This window comes from Rhinoraja longicauda, chromosome 18 (assembly GCF_053455715.1).
Source record: "Rhinoraja longicauda isolate Sanriku21f chromosome 18, sRhiLon1.1, whole genome shotgun sequence".
In the NCBI taxonomy this organism is placed as follows: Eukaryota; Metazoa; Chordata; class Chondrichthyes; order Rajiformes; family Arhynchobatidae; genus Rhinoraja; species Rhinoraja longicauda.
In genome coordinates, this window is record NC_135970.1 from 26,167,003 (window position 1) to 26,182,502 (window position 15,500).

The window sequence follows — 15,500 nt, forward strand, 5'->3', positions numbered from 1 at the left end:
TTTTTATAATTAAACTAGACCAAGTGGACCCGTTGGGCCCAAACCACTCCTGCATTGGTACAGCACCCTCTCCTCCCCCACTCTCCCTCCCCTCCCCCCTCCATTCCCTCCTCCCTCCCTCCCCTCCTCCTCCACCTCCCTCCCCTCCTCCACTCCCCTCCCTCCCCTCCTCCACTCCCCTCCCTCCCCTACTTCACCCCCTCCCTCCCCTCCTCCCCCTCCCTCCCCTCCTCCCCGTCCTCCCGCTCCCTCCTCTCCCCTCCCCTCCCTCTCCTCCCATCCTCCACCCCTCCCTTCCCCTCCACACCCTTCCCCTCCACACCCCTCCCTTCCCCTCCAAACCCCTCCCTTCCCCTCCAAACCCCTCCCTTCCCCTCCCCCGCTCCCTCCCCCCCTCGCTCCCTCCCCCCCTTCCCCGCCCCCCTTCCCCCAACCTCCTTCCCCCACCCTCCTTCCCCTCCCCCCCCTCCCCCCTCCCCCTCTCTTCTCCTCCACCTCCTCCCTCCCCCTCCCTGCTTCCCCCTCCATGCCCCTCCCTCCCCCCCTACCCCTCCCTCCCGGGAGCAACCCGTGGTTGCTGTAGCAACCCGCCTCCCTGCGGCCGCCATTGGTGGAGTGAGGGTGGGGAGAGATTCCTGTCCCGTCCCGGTGCGTGGATGTTCAGTGGTAGATGGCGGCGGCTCTCCCATTGTTGTTGAGCCGCTGAACTCTCGGCGGCATGGGGAAGGCGCTGATCCGGCTGGGGAGAGGAGGGGGGACGGGGGAGCCGAGGGCAGGTCCAGCGCCAGGCCTCACTGCTGCCGCTGCTGCTGCCGCCTTTCCCCTTGGCCCACCTCAGGCTCGCGATTACCTGGTCACGTCCAGGCCTAGGCTCAGGTTGCTTCCCCCGGCACCAGGCCTGGCTACCCGGCCCCAAGAGACAAGCGGCCAAGCCCTGCTCAACGGGCCCCAACTGAGCAGGCGCGGACACGGTTTGTTCTGCGCACGCGCGGATACGTCAGCCATTTTACGTAAGTACCAGATCAACAGAGCCCCAACTGCCCATGCGCGGTTTTAAAAACTTTAAAATGTGAACAACTTAAAAAATATATCACCGATTTCAATTAAACATCTTCCATAGGACCACGGGACGACGGTGAGTAAGGTGGGCCTAAAATTGTTGCGCTATCGTGTACCGTTTTGGCTGTAATTCAGGAACAAGCGAACAAACTAGAGTTTTAGTATATAGATGGGAGATTTTGTTTTATTTCTTTATGTTTTGATTTTCAGAACTACCTTAAAATTGTAAAAGCAGTTTTCATAAATGGGCTTCGTTTGTGACAAATTTAAAGCTGAGTTAGTCTACACTTCATCTTTTTAGAGGTGTGTTCTTGTTGACCTTACTTCTATTCATGATAAAGTGTAATTTCACTGGTTTGTGGTCCTAACTGTGAGCTTTGTCCCAATATATTCTAGAAATGCTGATGCGCATTTACCAGTTTCTCAACTTAATGTTTACAGATAAAACAGTATAAAAATATATTTGAAATAACAGATAATACCACACAGATTACTGATTTACAGATGAAAGTATATGACTATTTAGTTGTATCTATGGGGAGGTCAATATTCAGCAAATGATTAAAAGATAATAAGTATAATATAAAAGAGAATATTCTTCTGGAGCAACCTCTCTAAACATAATTTTAATGCAGAAGCAATGCTTACAATAGGTGTTTTTACTGTGACTATTTGATTTCCACATCAGATACCACACGAACAAGGTGTTAATCAATGCAAGCTTTATTATGGACAAAGCATCTATGCTCAACAACTTATACTTCAGGGCGGCAAAGTAGAGCAGCAGTAGACTTGTTGCATGTGGCTGTGTGCTAACAACTCTTTTTTGGCTGATCCAGTTTAATTAACCCTTTCCCTCCAAGGAATTACTACTCAACATGTTACAAACTAACCCTCTTCTTATAATCATCAAATCAAACATTTTATCGTCATAATCAGGTTTATTTTTGAAAGTATATATCATAGTTAACACCTGTGAAGATAGGGAACATGTCAATGTACAAGTGTCATCTTAAAGACATTTTCACAGTTTGGTTTTATAAACAGCCAACAATTAGCCACAAATTGACTTCAAGATGTGCAACTTTTCAGTTAGAAGATCAAGGCTATCATCCAACCTGGTTTGACTTGGCTGTAGCACAATACGTTTTTTAAAAAGTGCCTCTGATCACAGTCAACTGACTGAATGATCATTATGCATTTTCAGCATCTGCGGGCAAGGCATGCCAGATTGGGAAGGAGTTTTGCTGTGACTTTAGCTGCTTATAGAAACTGAAGTCTTAATAAGAATTTTGATCCAATGCGAATTTTGCACCATGAGTATTTGCAGAGGCTTTGATCTATCCTATAATTATTTTTAGGTCTCCAACTGCACAAAACAATAGTTGAATACTTGAAGGTATACTTGAAGCAATACAAGTCAATAGATTGGCAAAGAAAACATATGGTATTCTTACCTTCATTGGTCGGGGCATTGAATATAAGAGTTAGGAAGTCATGATACAGCTCTAAAAGATTTAGGTTTGGCTGCATTTGGAGTATTGCTTGCTGTTCTGGTTGCCTCATTACAGAAAGGATGTGGAGTCTTTGGAGAAGGTGCAGAAGAGATTGATCAGAATACTGCTTGGATTAGGGGGTATTAGCTACAAGGAGAGGTTGGAGAAACTTGGATTGTTTTCTCTGGAAGGAGGGAGGTTGATAAAAGTATATAAAATTATGAGAAGCATAGATAGGCATCCTTTTTCCCTGGATAGAAATGGCAAGCCTTACCAACATAGTTTTAAGGTGTGAGGGGCAACGCTTAAAGGAGATATATGGGTCAAGAATTTTACATAGAAGGTGGTGGATGCTTGAACATGCTGTCTGGGGTGATGGTGAAGGCAGATACGAGAGTGGGTTTTTAAGGCTTCTAGATAGGCACATGGATGTGCAGGGAATGGAGGGATATTGATCAGATAAGATTAATTTAAATTGGAATCATGTTAAACACAGGCATTGTGGATTGCATGGCCTGTTTCTGAGCTGTACTGTTCTATGTTATTAACACAAGAAAATGGGAACAGGGGTAGATCATCAGGGCCTCCAAGCTTGCCCATCATTTAGTACGATCATGAATGATTAGTGCTGGCTTCAATGTTCCTGTGCCCCTCTGTTCCTCGATCTATCAAATATTTATTCATTTCCACTTTAGGTGCTACTAATGATCTAGTTTCCACCAGCCACAGGGGCAGAGATTTTCAGAGATTCATCACAAGTTATGAGAAGAAAGTAGTACGTACCTCAGTTTTAAGTGACCGTCCCGAATCTCGTAACTATATTCCCTTATTCAAGTCCCTCCCACTTGTCAAAACATCCCAACATCTACCTTGCCAAGCCCCTTTAGAATCTTATGTTTGAATAAGGCCATCACTCGTTCTTCTAAAGTCCAAGAAATACAGGCCCATATCTGACTTCAACATTCTGTGCAACCAGATTCATAGAAAGCAGGAACATGACTTCATAGACTTTACTGATGCCTGAAGATCTAGACCTAGAAATTACTCAATACCCAATTTCTGGTATTAAAACAGAGTTATAGCTCACACTAACATAGTCTGTTTTAGTTGTACAAAGATAAATTGCACGGTTCACAAAAGAACGCTGCACTGAAACTGACTTTGTCAGTGGAAATGCAGTATTTCCTATTCAAGTTCTTGTAATTCACGCTATGCATGATCTTTGAGCTGCTTATTAAAGGCGCATACCACAATACAAGCAAAAGGTTGCCAGCTACAAGGTAGTGTTGCTGCTAAATACATGCATGCTTGCGGCGAGAGTGAGACAGGCTGCTGAAGAAGAGTATCATAAGGTGGCATGTTCTTTGTATAAGGAGGCCATGGTGATCTCCCCGGACAACGGCCAAGCACTCCTATCAGAAGCTAGCATGGGAGTACTTTGCAAGGACATCAATGCTGTCAACGGTGCTTGAGGATGCCGGCAACACAGGTAAATCTCTGTGCCCAATATGCTTGCTCCTTTGTGCTGAAGAAAAAGTAGACGTCCTCTTGATTCAGGTGTCTGCATGACCTAATGCAGCAGGGAACAGCAAACTGTGATAACTGGCAGAGATCAGCAACCTGGCTTGTATTTTAGATTCAGAAGCCAGGAGTGGCTGTCATACTAACCTCCAAGGACTGAGCTGTCAAGCCATACACGCGAGGTTGCATTTTGAAGTCGTAAGATCTGAGAAAAGACAAGGATGCAATTTGAGTGTGGGATTTTTAAATGATAATGTTTCAAGGGAAACACGGTTAATAATACCAGGTCGTACTGGGGGAAAATAAGTTTTCTTATCATTGAGTCTGAATAGCTTCATAACAATAGACAATAGGTGCAGGAGTAGGCCATTCGGCCTTTCAAGCCAGCACCGCCATTCACTGTGATCATGGCAGATCATCCACAATCAGTACCCCCGTTCCTACCTTCTCCCCATATCCCTTGACTTCGCTATCTTTAAGAGCTCTATCTAACTCTCTTTTGAAAGCATCCAGAGAATCGGCCTCCACTGCCTTCTGAGGCAGAGAATTCCATAGACTCACAACTCTCTGACTGAAAAAGTTTTTCCTCATCTCCATTCTAAATGGCCTACCTCTTATTCTTAAACTGTGGTCCCTGGTTCTGCACCCCCCCAACATCATATCATATCATATATACATACAGCCGGAAACAGGCCTTTTCGGCCCTCCAAGTCCGTGCCGCCCAGCGATCCCTGTACATTAACACTATCCTACACCCACTAGGGACAATTTTTACATTTACCCAGCCAATTAACCTACATACCTGTACGTCTTTGGAGTGTGGGAGGAAACCGAAGATCTCGGAGAAAACCCACGCAGGTCACGGGGAGAACGTACAAACTCCTTACAGTACAGCACCCGTAGTCAGGATCGAACCTGAGTCTCCGGCGCTGCATTCGCTGTAAAGCAGCAACTCTACCGCTGCGCTACCGTGCCGCCCTCGGGAACATGTTTCCTGCCTCTAGCGTGTACAATCCCTTAATAATCTTATATGTTTCAATAAGATTCCCTCTCATCCTTCTAAATTCCAGTGTATACAAGCCCAGTCTCTCCATTCTTTCAACATATGACAGTTCCACCATCCCGGGAATTAACATCGTGAACCTACGCTGCACTCCCACAATAGCAAGAATGTCCTTCCTCAAATTTGGAGACCAAAACTGCACGCAATACTCCAGGTATGGTATCACCAGGGCCCTGCACAACTGCAGGAGGACCTCTTTGCTCCTGTACTCATAACAGACTAATTTTGTATGTTGTACAATTGCTGACATAGTTTGAGGAAATGATGTGCTGCAAGTGCTGGGAACAATCCTGTGGGAGAGTGAGAAGACTCCAAGTCGCGCAGAAATCTGCACAAAAATGTCTATATTTCCATTTATGTCAGCTTTTCAAAACAGCATCGCTGTCGTTTTGGAGGTGTGTGAATGAACTTCCGTGCCCTAATTTCATATGATTTAGTTTGGGGGAGTGCCCACCGGCTGTGTAATACTTGAAGTAGGGGCAGAGGTAACTTCATTGTTTCTGAAGTGGAGTTACATCTGGTACATTCAATAACCATGTTCCAATGACTGTAGATGTGCCAACAAGTCGGGGGAAGTAGCCAGCAGCAGTGGAGATTGCTGAATCAATTGTAGGGCCATCACATGAAACAGCACAGGATGTTTCAGACTATCCAAATCCCAACCAGCTGTCACTGAAACCCTGCAGCCAGCTGGCACATGAAACTCATTTCACAGGAGAATCACTTGAAAGTAGTAGGCTTGGAGTTAAGTATACAATCCACTAACACTAAAAATCACTGTGGTAAAACACAGCAATACATTCCTCATACATCAAAGAAAGCAAGAAAATAAATCTGTTTGTTTATTTGTAATTCATGCACCAACTTTCTGATTATGAAAATTAGAGCAGCAGTACAGCAAAGAATAGTAATGACTGGCATTGAGTGCGCATTGAGCATGGCACTGCAGATAGTATTTTGAGCTTTTTATGTGTGAGAACAAGAGAATGCCTTATGCAGTTCAGGTAATATGCCACGTATGCCTTAGTTACATTGGCAATTAGTCACCAAATATTCAGGATCCTGTTCTCCACTAATATGGATTCTGTTTTGATTCCCCTCTATACTTAGGACATCTTTGTGATGGTGTGGGTAACAGACATTAAAGATCCTGAAGACCTTGTATCTAATCTGTCCAAGTGTTAAAAGATCAATGTGCCAAAGGTTTCGTGGAGGTGACTATGCCTTGTTCTGTCGGTTCTGATTAAAGATTATTGAGAACTGAAACATTATCTCTGTTTCTGTTTCCAAAAATATGAGTTGATTGAGTAATCAAAATATTCCATGGTTATTTCAGATTTCCACCACCTACAACATCTTGTATTTGTTCTGTAGTTTCTATTCTGTTCTGATCTGAGAGTAGGTGTTAACATGGATTCAGAGGAGTTAGGTTCTTAAAAGGCAGCCCAGATTGTACATACTAGTGTTTCTACAGGAGCTCCCAGCTGGGTGCTGAGACTAGTCCCATTTCTACAGGAGCTCCAGCTCGGTGTTGGGACTGGTCCCATTTCTACAGGAGCTCCCAGCTTGGTCCTGTTTCCAATTCACATAATTAACTTTGATTCGAAATGACAATGCCATTGGTCCCATTTGATAATGACGCCACACTGAGACATGTAGTAGTGGCTTTCGAAGCAGCAGCTAAGAACCTACAAAATAATTGGGGGCATGATATGTGAATGAGTACCTGAGGGTAGAATCAATAGAAAATAGTTGGAAATCAAAGATCAAATGAAGCGGTATTTACAAAAGTAAAGAGGGCAAAAGTGCATGGTGACAGGAGTTACAACATTATGAGTGTAACAGGAAGGAGTAGAAAGTACCAGCATAAGATTGCACCAACAGGTAGTCATGGTACGGAAAGATGAGAAGATAATATGAAAGACATTTAATCTGAACGTCATTTATAGCAAGATAAATAAGTTGAGAGCGCAAATCCATCTCCATACACCAGAGCACCTCCTGCAGCCAATCTTGGAACCCCCAATTGTGTTGAGCTTTGCATTTCAGATATTAAATGTGTTCTACATCCCTGTAGATTCTGGGCTCAGTAAATTTCAATAACCAGCACTTAAAAATCAGGAAACATCTCCACCTTCCAATCGCTCCAGCAATGGATCAAGGGTAAATGTTCCCACAGTTTCCTCATCCTAAATCTAACCTTCTTCACCAATGCAGCATAAATTAGTAATACTGATTGATGGGAGTTTATCACAATTACTTAATTTCAAATTTTAATATTTATAGTCAACTGTATCATTTGACCCGAGGCTAAGACAAAATAGTTAAAAAGAGATAAAATCAATTCACAATTTTCTCAAAACTTAATTGAAACTATTTTATTATTTAATGTCATTGTTTCTTGATATTTAGAGGGCATGCAGTTCTGCTGAGCCAACATATTGGATGTGTTTTCCAATTAAATCCTACACTCGCTCACTAATGCTTTCCTTTGAAATTCTGAAATTTAGTGCAATAAAAGCAAGTTTAATGTTTACATAGCCTGGATCACAGGCTCTTCTTCAGTACTTTTTCTCAGAAGTATATTCAAATTTGAGATAGTATCAAGCCTTTTGAAAATGTTTGTTAGAGGTTTTTGTACATTGGTATGGTTTCGATATACTGCTGGCATGCATGTTCTAGTTCTGAGGGAACCTGCAAAACTACAGATTGTTAGTCCTACAATGTACAACTTTAGTGGGCTTAGGCAGTCACGTAAAATGTAAATGAAAGTGAATAGAAAGTGGCTTTAGGGATGAGTTCCTGAAAACCCAGCTTTTACGTAATTGAAAAGCTCAGACCTTTAAAAGACCCTCGTACTTCCATCTCAAAAACTTAAATTTGAATATAAAAGTCTAATCTTCAATCATATGTGCTCAACTCTCAGTAATTAGACTGCCAGATGGAGTACTGTAATAGATTTACTACTCAGGGGAAGAAATTGTGTCAAATTGCAGCGTTTACAGATGATACATACCATCTTTTTCCAATGCACACACAAGATTATGATGTGAAGAAACAATGAAAATATAAATAACGGAAAAACAAATACCTAAAATTGGACACTTCGTATATATAGAATGGAGAGTGAGGAATTTGAGGATTATGGAACTTTAGGGAATTGCTGGGTTGAATGGAGTTAAAAGGTGCAAAAAGAAAGTGCTTATGTAACTTTGGTACACGAAGGTCACAAAATGTTATGAGTTTTGTGTTCGAGAATGACTTGTCTTCAGTCATATTTACCAATAAAACAGTCAGCTCAATATTACTACATCATTTGATGACAAATATCAAGAAGAAAAATAAAAGGTCACTGTATTTTCCCCACAGAGGGATAAAACAGAGAGTTGTATTTTTCCTCACAAAATCAATAGCAAAGGAGGCAGACAAATATAACTTGCTCTCCTCCATAAGAACATTTCCAGTGATATCAGAGAGTGAACTTGGAAATTCAAATGGTTCCCAGATCATAAGTTTACAAAGTCTATGCTCGTGAAATTTGAATACAGGCTTGCTATTTATCCCCTGCTTTAAAAAGGTAAGGAATAATAATTTTTTACATAGGTAGAAATATATGGGAAAATGTGTCCATTTATGAAAACCATAATAATAAAGGAATATAACAACAATCTAGGTTTATAAATCCTATTGAACATTTTGAAGACCAACTACTCCATTATGCCTGTTATATTCTGTTAAAGTGTAAGTTCTAAGCAATATCTTGCCATTTTTATGCTTCCTCACTGACCAGCCATAAAATCACTTGGGGGAACTCAAGGTACAAGAAGAACAGACAAGCAATCCTAAACCTAATCCTAATCCTAAACCTGAGCAATCCAATCCTAAGCAATCCTAAGCCAGACCTGCTGAGTTACTCCAGCATTTTGTGATGAAGAAGGGTCTCGACCCGAAACGTCACAAATTCCTTCTCTCCTGAGATGCTGCCTGACTTGCTGAGTTACTCCAGCATTTTGTGAAATAAATACCTTCGATTTGTACCAGCATCTGCAGTTATTTTCTTACACTAGCAATCCTAAGAAATTCCTTTCTGATATCCAGTGATTACCAAATTAACTTCTAGGAGTCAGCAGTTCTAGAAAAATAAATATTCTCTAACGTCAAATTTCCATAGGCATAGAACTTCTGCAAAGTTCCAGGTTTTGTCAGGTAAGTGACGAATCACAAACCAATTTAGCATATGTCAAAACTGCACTGCAATGCAATGCTCAGGCAAATAGGGCAAGCTGTAAAAGCATATATTCTTTGCATGATCCCCAGAGAGCACAAGCGAAATGCAGAGTGCTGGCCATAAAAGTACAAAACACTGGATCAGGAAAGCATTCAAAATTCTAAAGTACCAAAGTAAAAAAACAGATTAATTGGCAACTTTTCAAAAGTTAAATTTCTTGAAGTAAAATGATGCACCGAGTCCCAGCTGAGGAGGTCGATAGGCAAAGGAACACCTTTAGCTGAGGGTGCAGCATCCAAGTTAAGAGAGTGACTGCAGGCCTACCAATGGCATCAGATCGGAGTGAAGCGATTAAGGTGGTCCTACAGGGAAATCAGGGACATTGGGTGGTGACAGCTTCTCACTTTTGATTCCTATTATAAATATGAATATAATGAATAATGGGAAGCAATTGGCAATAAAAACCAAGCACATAATGATCAGTGTTGGCATGAAATACATGCAGTTGCAAAATATTTAATAGGTTCTTTCAAAGCGCACATATTCTGTGTTGGTCCAAAAGATGTTCCTATCAAACCATGCACTTAAGGACCATATGGGAGTGGGAAATATTTTGAGATGGATTATGTCCATTTTGGCCTCCACCTCAAATCTTACATTTTCCATCCCAACCATGTTCCTTGCCACAATCATTTTACATGTGGTTCTACTTCACCCCTCAATGTACCAGTTACTTTTTCATTAAAAAATTGTTCAAAAACTAGTTTCAGCTGAGGCAAAATAAAATAGGAAGTTCATAACAAAGAAAATCGAGTTAAGGAATTAATAAACCTAGCAGCATGCAACCAAACAAAGCCATATACATCACATTCTGGAGGAACAAGAAGTACTTGAACGCATTATAAATATTCACAGAGACACACGGAAAGCTCGGAGGCACTGCAAGTAAAGACTAATCCCAGAAATGTTGCTGTTCACTGTTTGTTTCTCAACGAAAAATAAGATGTTGCATTTAATCATCAGCATGGGACTGGAGTATTCACAACCTTTTAGGCTGTGATCTGAATGGTTCCCATGGTGTTCTTTGTGGTGCACTTTGTGCTTTCTGAATAACAATTGTTAGTAAAAGACTTCACTGCCGAGGCTTGCGTTTCCATCTAAAAGACACCACCAGTATGAGAACTCTGTTTTGAACTTTGTTTCTCATATTTATTTCTTACATTTCAGTTCTCAACTTTAAAAAATAAGTCAAACATTGAAAATTATTAAGTTGATGGTATAAAAAACATGTTGCCAGGCAGATGCATCTTGGGTTTGAGAATGCATTTTCTTTGAGAATGCTTAAGCAGAATGTTTTGAATACAAGAGAAAAGTTGCGATAGGACATCCTACCTGGTACATGCTAACTATATTTGGACCTGACCCAAGGCATACAGGGTAAAGCTAGCCAAAACAAAGATCGTTTTTAAAAGTTAATTGAAACTAAATAACACAGCCACTGATATAATGCAAAATGCTGCATATAATGTTCAGATACAGCTTAGTTTATTGTCATATACACCAGGGTGCAATGAAATTCCTTGTTCACTTGAAGCTCACAGGGTAAACTGTATTTACATACGGTAATAATAAATCAACAACCAGTATAAAAAAGCAGAACAGTGCAAGATTATAGTGCAAACTGAAGTAATGCAAAAAAAATTGTACAACAACAGAATAACAAAATGAGCTAGAAGTAAAAGTGTTGTTCCTCTGGGAACAGGCATGAGAGAGGTTACTGGTTCAAAAGTGTAGTAATGGAGAAGAAGCTATTATTAAGTTTGGATACCCAGGATTTCAACCTCCTATATTTTCTCGCAAGGTAGAAGAGAAGATAGAGCAGAGCCAGGATGGCAGACATCCTTGATAACATCTCCACCGCACTACAACATGCTATGAAGCAGTGATGAGGAAGTGATGAGCCTGTGATGGACTGAGCTGTGTTCACCACACCCTGCAGATCAGGGGTCAATAACAAAGCAATTGGTCGATATTCCTGATGTGGCCTAACTTCCCAGTTGGATGCCTTTTCAATTTCCTTTCATTTCTCCTTACTGATCTGTCCATCCTCATCCTTCTCCATTGTCAGCGTAAGGCCCAATACAAACTAGTGAAGCAGCAGCTCATATTACGTTTGAGTAATATAACCTAATGATATGAATATTGAATTTTCCAATGTTAGGTAACTCTCCTCTCTATTTTTTCCTTCCCTCCTTCCGATTCTCCTCTGGTCCTTCCAAATTTGTCCTCTTTTCTACACCTCCCTCCAATCCCTGCTTCTCCTATTTTCATTTCCCCTCTTCCTCCTACTTCCATCCACCCACTACACACTGTTCACACACAGGCTCCTGCCCTCTTAATTGGGTTTTGGTTCCATCTATCATTCTCCTCTCCCCTGATGGTTCCCATCATCACATTCCTTATTTATCAGATTCCATCACTGGTAGCCTTTGTGTTCCTCCCCTTCACCCTCCTCTCATCCATTCTGGTGCTCTTATTTTCTTTTGTCAGTCTTCATCTAGCATTCACCTGCCTCTGCCTCCCCGTTTCACCCCTGCTCCTGGCTCGACCTGCCCTTGATCTATTCACCAATCACTTCTGGCTCCTGTTTCACCACTCCACTGCTCTTTATTATACTGACAATCCCCCCTTTCCACTCTTAGTCTGGATGCAGGGCTTTGAACTGAAACGTTGACCATTTCCCCTTCCAGATGCTGCTCAAGCAACTGAGTTCCTCCAGCAAATAATTTGTTGCTCCAGATTCCTGTGTCTGCAGCCTCTTGTGTCTCTTTGTTTCCCAGGTCTCTTGTAGTTTTTCTTAATAGTGAGGTGGAGTACATTTCATTGTAGGTTGAAACCACTAGTGCATCCCATCCACTGACATTATTAATGTGCGCCTTATCGTACAAAACTCCTCATTCCGCACAACCATTTTTCCCTTCATCTTCCATTGTTCTCTCTTCAGGGCTTTTCCACCATATATCTAATGCATTCTCTTCTGCAATAATCTCTTTTTATCTTTGCAATTTCAATTGTAGGAGTCCAATCTCTGCCTTGCATGCTGAATAGTCAGCACAGGTATTTGATTTTGTTTCGCTGTCTCGCATCATGTGGATCACTACCTTTAAATCACTGAGATTGTGAAACAGATTATTTTCATCCTGTTCACTATTCACATCCTCTCTAATCTACTGTCCTCCTGCTGCCTGTGCATCCAAATAACTACACATTGTCCTCATTTGTTTCCTTCCAACTTTTCTCTCCTGTCTAAGCTTATACAATTTATTTTTTTAACTGCGCTGTTAGAACATACTTTTCCTGAAATTTTGTCACCTTGTTCCTGAAGTTTTTTAACCTCGTTTTCAACAGTTGAACATCCTTTTACTTTAACATTTCAACTGTTTCCTTCAACATTTTATATTTCTTCCGAAGTCCCTGCAATAACTATTGCTTTTTTATTCATGTACTAAGAAGCACAGAGATTTTATCCTTATTTGATTTTTCTTAATTGTAGACGTTATCTCCCATTTTTTCATTGGATCTGGTACAGCTACAATGATATATATTCATTCCATTTTCAACGGTTACTTTTTCAAATATTGGTCTGTCCATCAAGCCCCAACCAGGGAGCGAGCTATTCTGTAGGTTATCCCAATGCCCAATATCTGTGTTGAGCCCTGAACACATCCATCTGGAATAGAGCTTGCCAAGATTCACTGAGCAACACAACTCAAAACTTAGAAATCATTTCAAAAAATATTAAAACTGAGTAAAACAACTACTAATATAATGTGAAATACTACAAATAATATAACAAAAGATAATGCAAGAATCTACAAAATAACTATGATATAAAATTAGGTGGTAAAAATCTTTAAAACTATAATTAAATAGCATGACTGCCACAAATTTTGTGCTGTAATTTTCTTAAGCATTTTGTTAAGACTTAACTGTAACTATGTAATTATCTTTAACTGTCATTCCAAGTATACATATTGACCAGACCCATCCATGGTTTCTTTCAATTTGTCCTGGTCCACCTCCAATTCCTTTTTCATAACACAAAAGTATCATTCCAATGATTATTGTAATGTTTATGTGCTATAATACTGAGAACTATATTCGGCACTCTGTATCTTTCCCTTTGCTCTCCTTATTGTACTTGATTGTATTTACATAAAGTGTCATCTGATTTGATTGGGTAGCATGCATAACAATGGTCTTCACTGTACTTCAGTACATGTTACAATAAAAAAGCTAAAGCTATCCTCGCTAACCCTGTTCATTTCTTATGCATGCCTAGGGCGGCACAGTGGCGCAGCAGTAGAGTTGCTGCCTTACAGTGCCAGAGACCTGGGTACAATCCTGACTGCGGGTGTTGTCTGTACGGAGTTTGTACATTCTCCCTGTGACCGCGTGGGTTTAGTGTGTAGGATAGTGTTAGTGTACAGGGTGATCGCTGGGCAGCGTGGACCCGGTGGGCAGAAGGGCCTGTTTCCATGCTCTGGAGTAAAAAAGTAAAGAAGCCTACAGCCCAGTTAGTTGTGTGTCATCAATTTTTACAGAAATATTGGTAAGATCCTGATTTTATCGGCTCCTTGAAAAGTTCCTGCAGTACAGAGGTTCCATGGATGGTGAGATTGCAGAGAAAATGGATACATAACTTGCGTCAGGTTAATCTTATTTGTGAACCGATAGGACTTTTCTTGCAGCTTCTTGAAATCGTAACCTGATCAAAACAATTATTTCAACAAGATTGTGTGGTGCCCCATTGCATTCTGGAAAAGAGTTTGGCCATTTTTGGGCAAATGATAATGGTGGTCAGTAAGTTAAATACAACTAGAGAAAAAGAATTATTCAACAAGGTAAATTGGTCAGACATAAAGACAGAAAAAGCTGAAAATGCTCAGCAGATCAGGCAGCAGCAACAGAAAACGAAATTGAGTTAATGTTTCAGGTCAAAGAGCCTTAATCACAACTGAAACAATATTTTTTTCTCTTTGCACAAATGCTAACCTGATCGCTTCCAGCAATTGAAGAAACAAACAATACAGATGCTTTACACATAAAAAATAAATAATGATGTCCTTATTTTGGAAGATACATATGATGGATGGTGAGACATTAGTTTAATGTGTCTATACGTCATCAATGGATGCTCACTGATTTTCTAAAAGTGCAGATTTTTGAGAATCAGCAGTGAGATTGATTTGCAATTCACTCTGTATCTCTCCCTGGTAAAACATCTGACATTTGGCACTTCAGCACAATGTTACCGTCTTCAGTGACTAAAGAGGGTTTTGGTGAAGAAAATACACATGCATAAATCTCTCTTCTGATAGCTGATCCTGTAGTCAGTTAAGTTAACCAATTCCCAGTTCTTCATTCCAACATAGTTTAACCAAGCTTATAAGATTACACCTTTGCTCCTTTATAAAATTGTAAGTAATTTATCAATGCTGTAAAAAGGCCCATTACTCTCATGGGAATGGACTCATATAAAAGAAGAATCCCAGGTTATATACAATCTTTATTACATGATTTAGAGGCAAATTGGTAACATTTTATAGAAATATAGGAAATAAAGTTCAGGGCAAGAATTTCTTGAAGGTTCAAAGGAATAGTAAAAATCTCAATTGCCCAAGTATTTAGGATGACTCTTTAATTTTTTTTCTAACTAAATGATTCCTAAACCTTTAGAGCAATTCTTAAAGAAAAATCAACAACCTTCATGTAGATTGGTCCAATTTCGTTCTTCTGCTCAGCTTGATCTAGTTTTCCCAGGTTCTTATGATTTGCAACATTCTTGATCATATCAGCAAAATGTATTTAATATTTTCCCTATGCCTTTTCTCTGCAATAATCAATCTTTACTCTTCAAACTCTTATCATACTCAGATATCTCATTGATTGTTCTATCTATGTTGCCTTGAAAGCTCATGTATCTTTCCATTAATAAAAATAGGTCTTCTTGAAGTTATCAACTCCCGATCTTAATTTAAAGCTCCTCATCTTAAAGGTTGAGGATAGGTTTTTCTTTATATTTTCCAGGATTTAAAAAAAGAATTCTGAGGAAGCTTAAAGGAGATTGTAC

The 15,500-nt window shown here is 40.5% G+C and overlaps 1 long non-coding RNA gene across 1 annotated transcript in view; it reads right to left on the minus strand.

The window, feature by feature from the left end:
- Positions 1-1,833: 1,833 nt before the first annotated feature.
- The window catches only part of LOC144602336 (uncharacterized), an 89,006-nt gene continuing 75,339 nt past the window's right edge, over positions 1,834-15,500 (minus strand). Inside the window, exons 4-5 of the long non-coding RNA XR_013548436.1 lie at positions 4,224-4,281; positions 1,834-4,125 (exon numbers count right to left, since the gene is read on the minus strand). This is a non-coding gene — a long non-coding RNA (uncharacterized LOC144602336). The remainder of the gene's footprint in view (positions 4,126-4,223; positions 4,282-15,500) is intronic.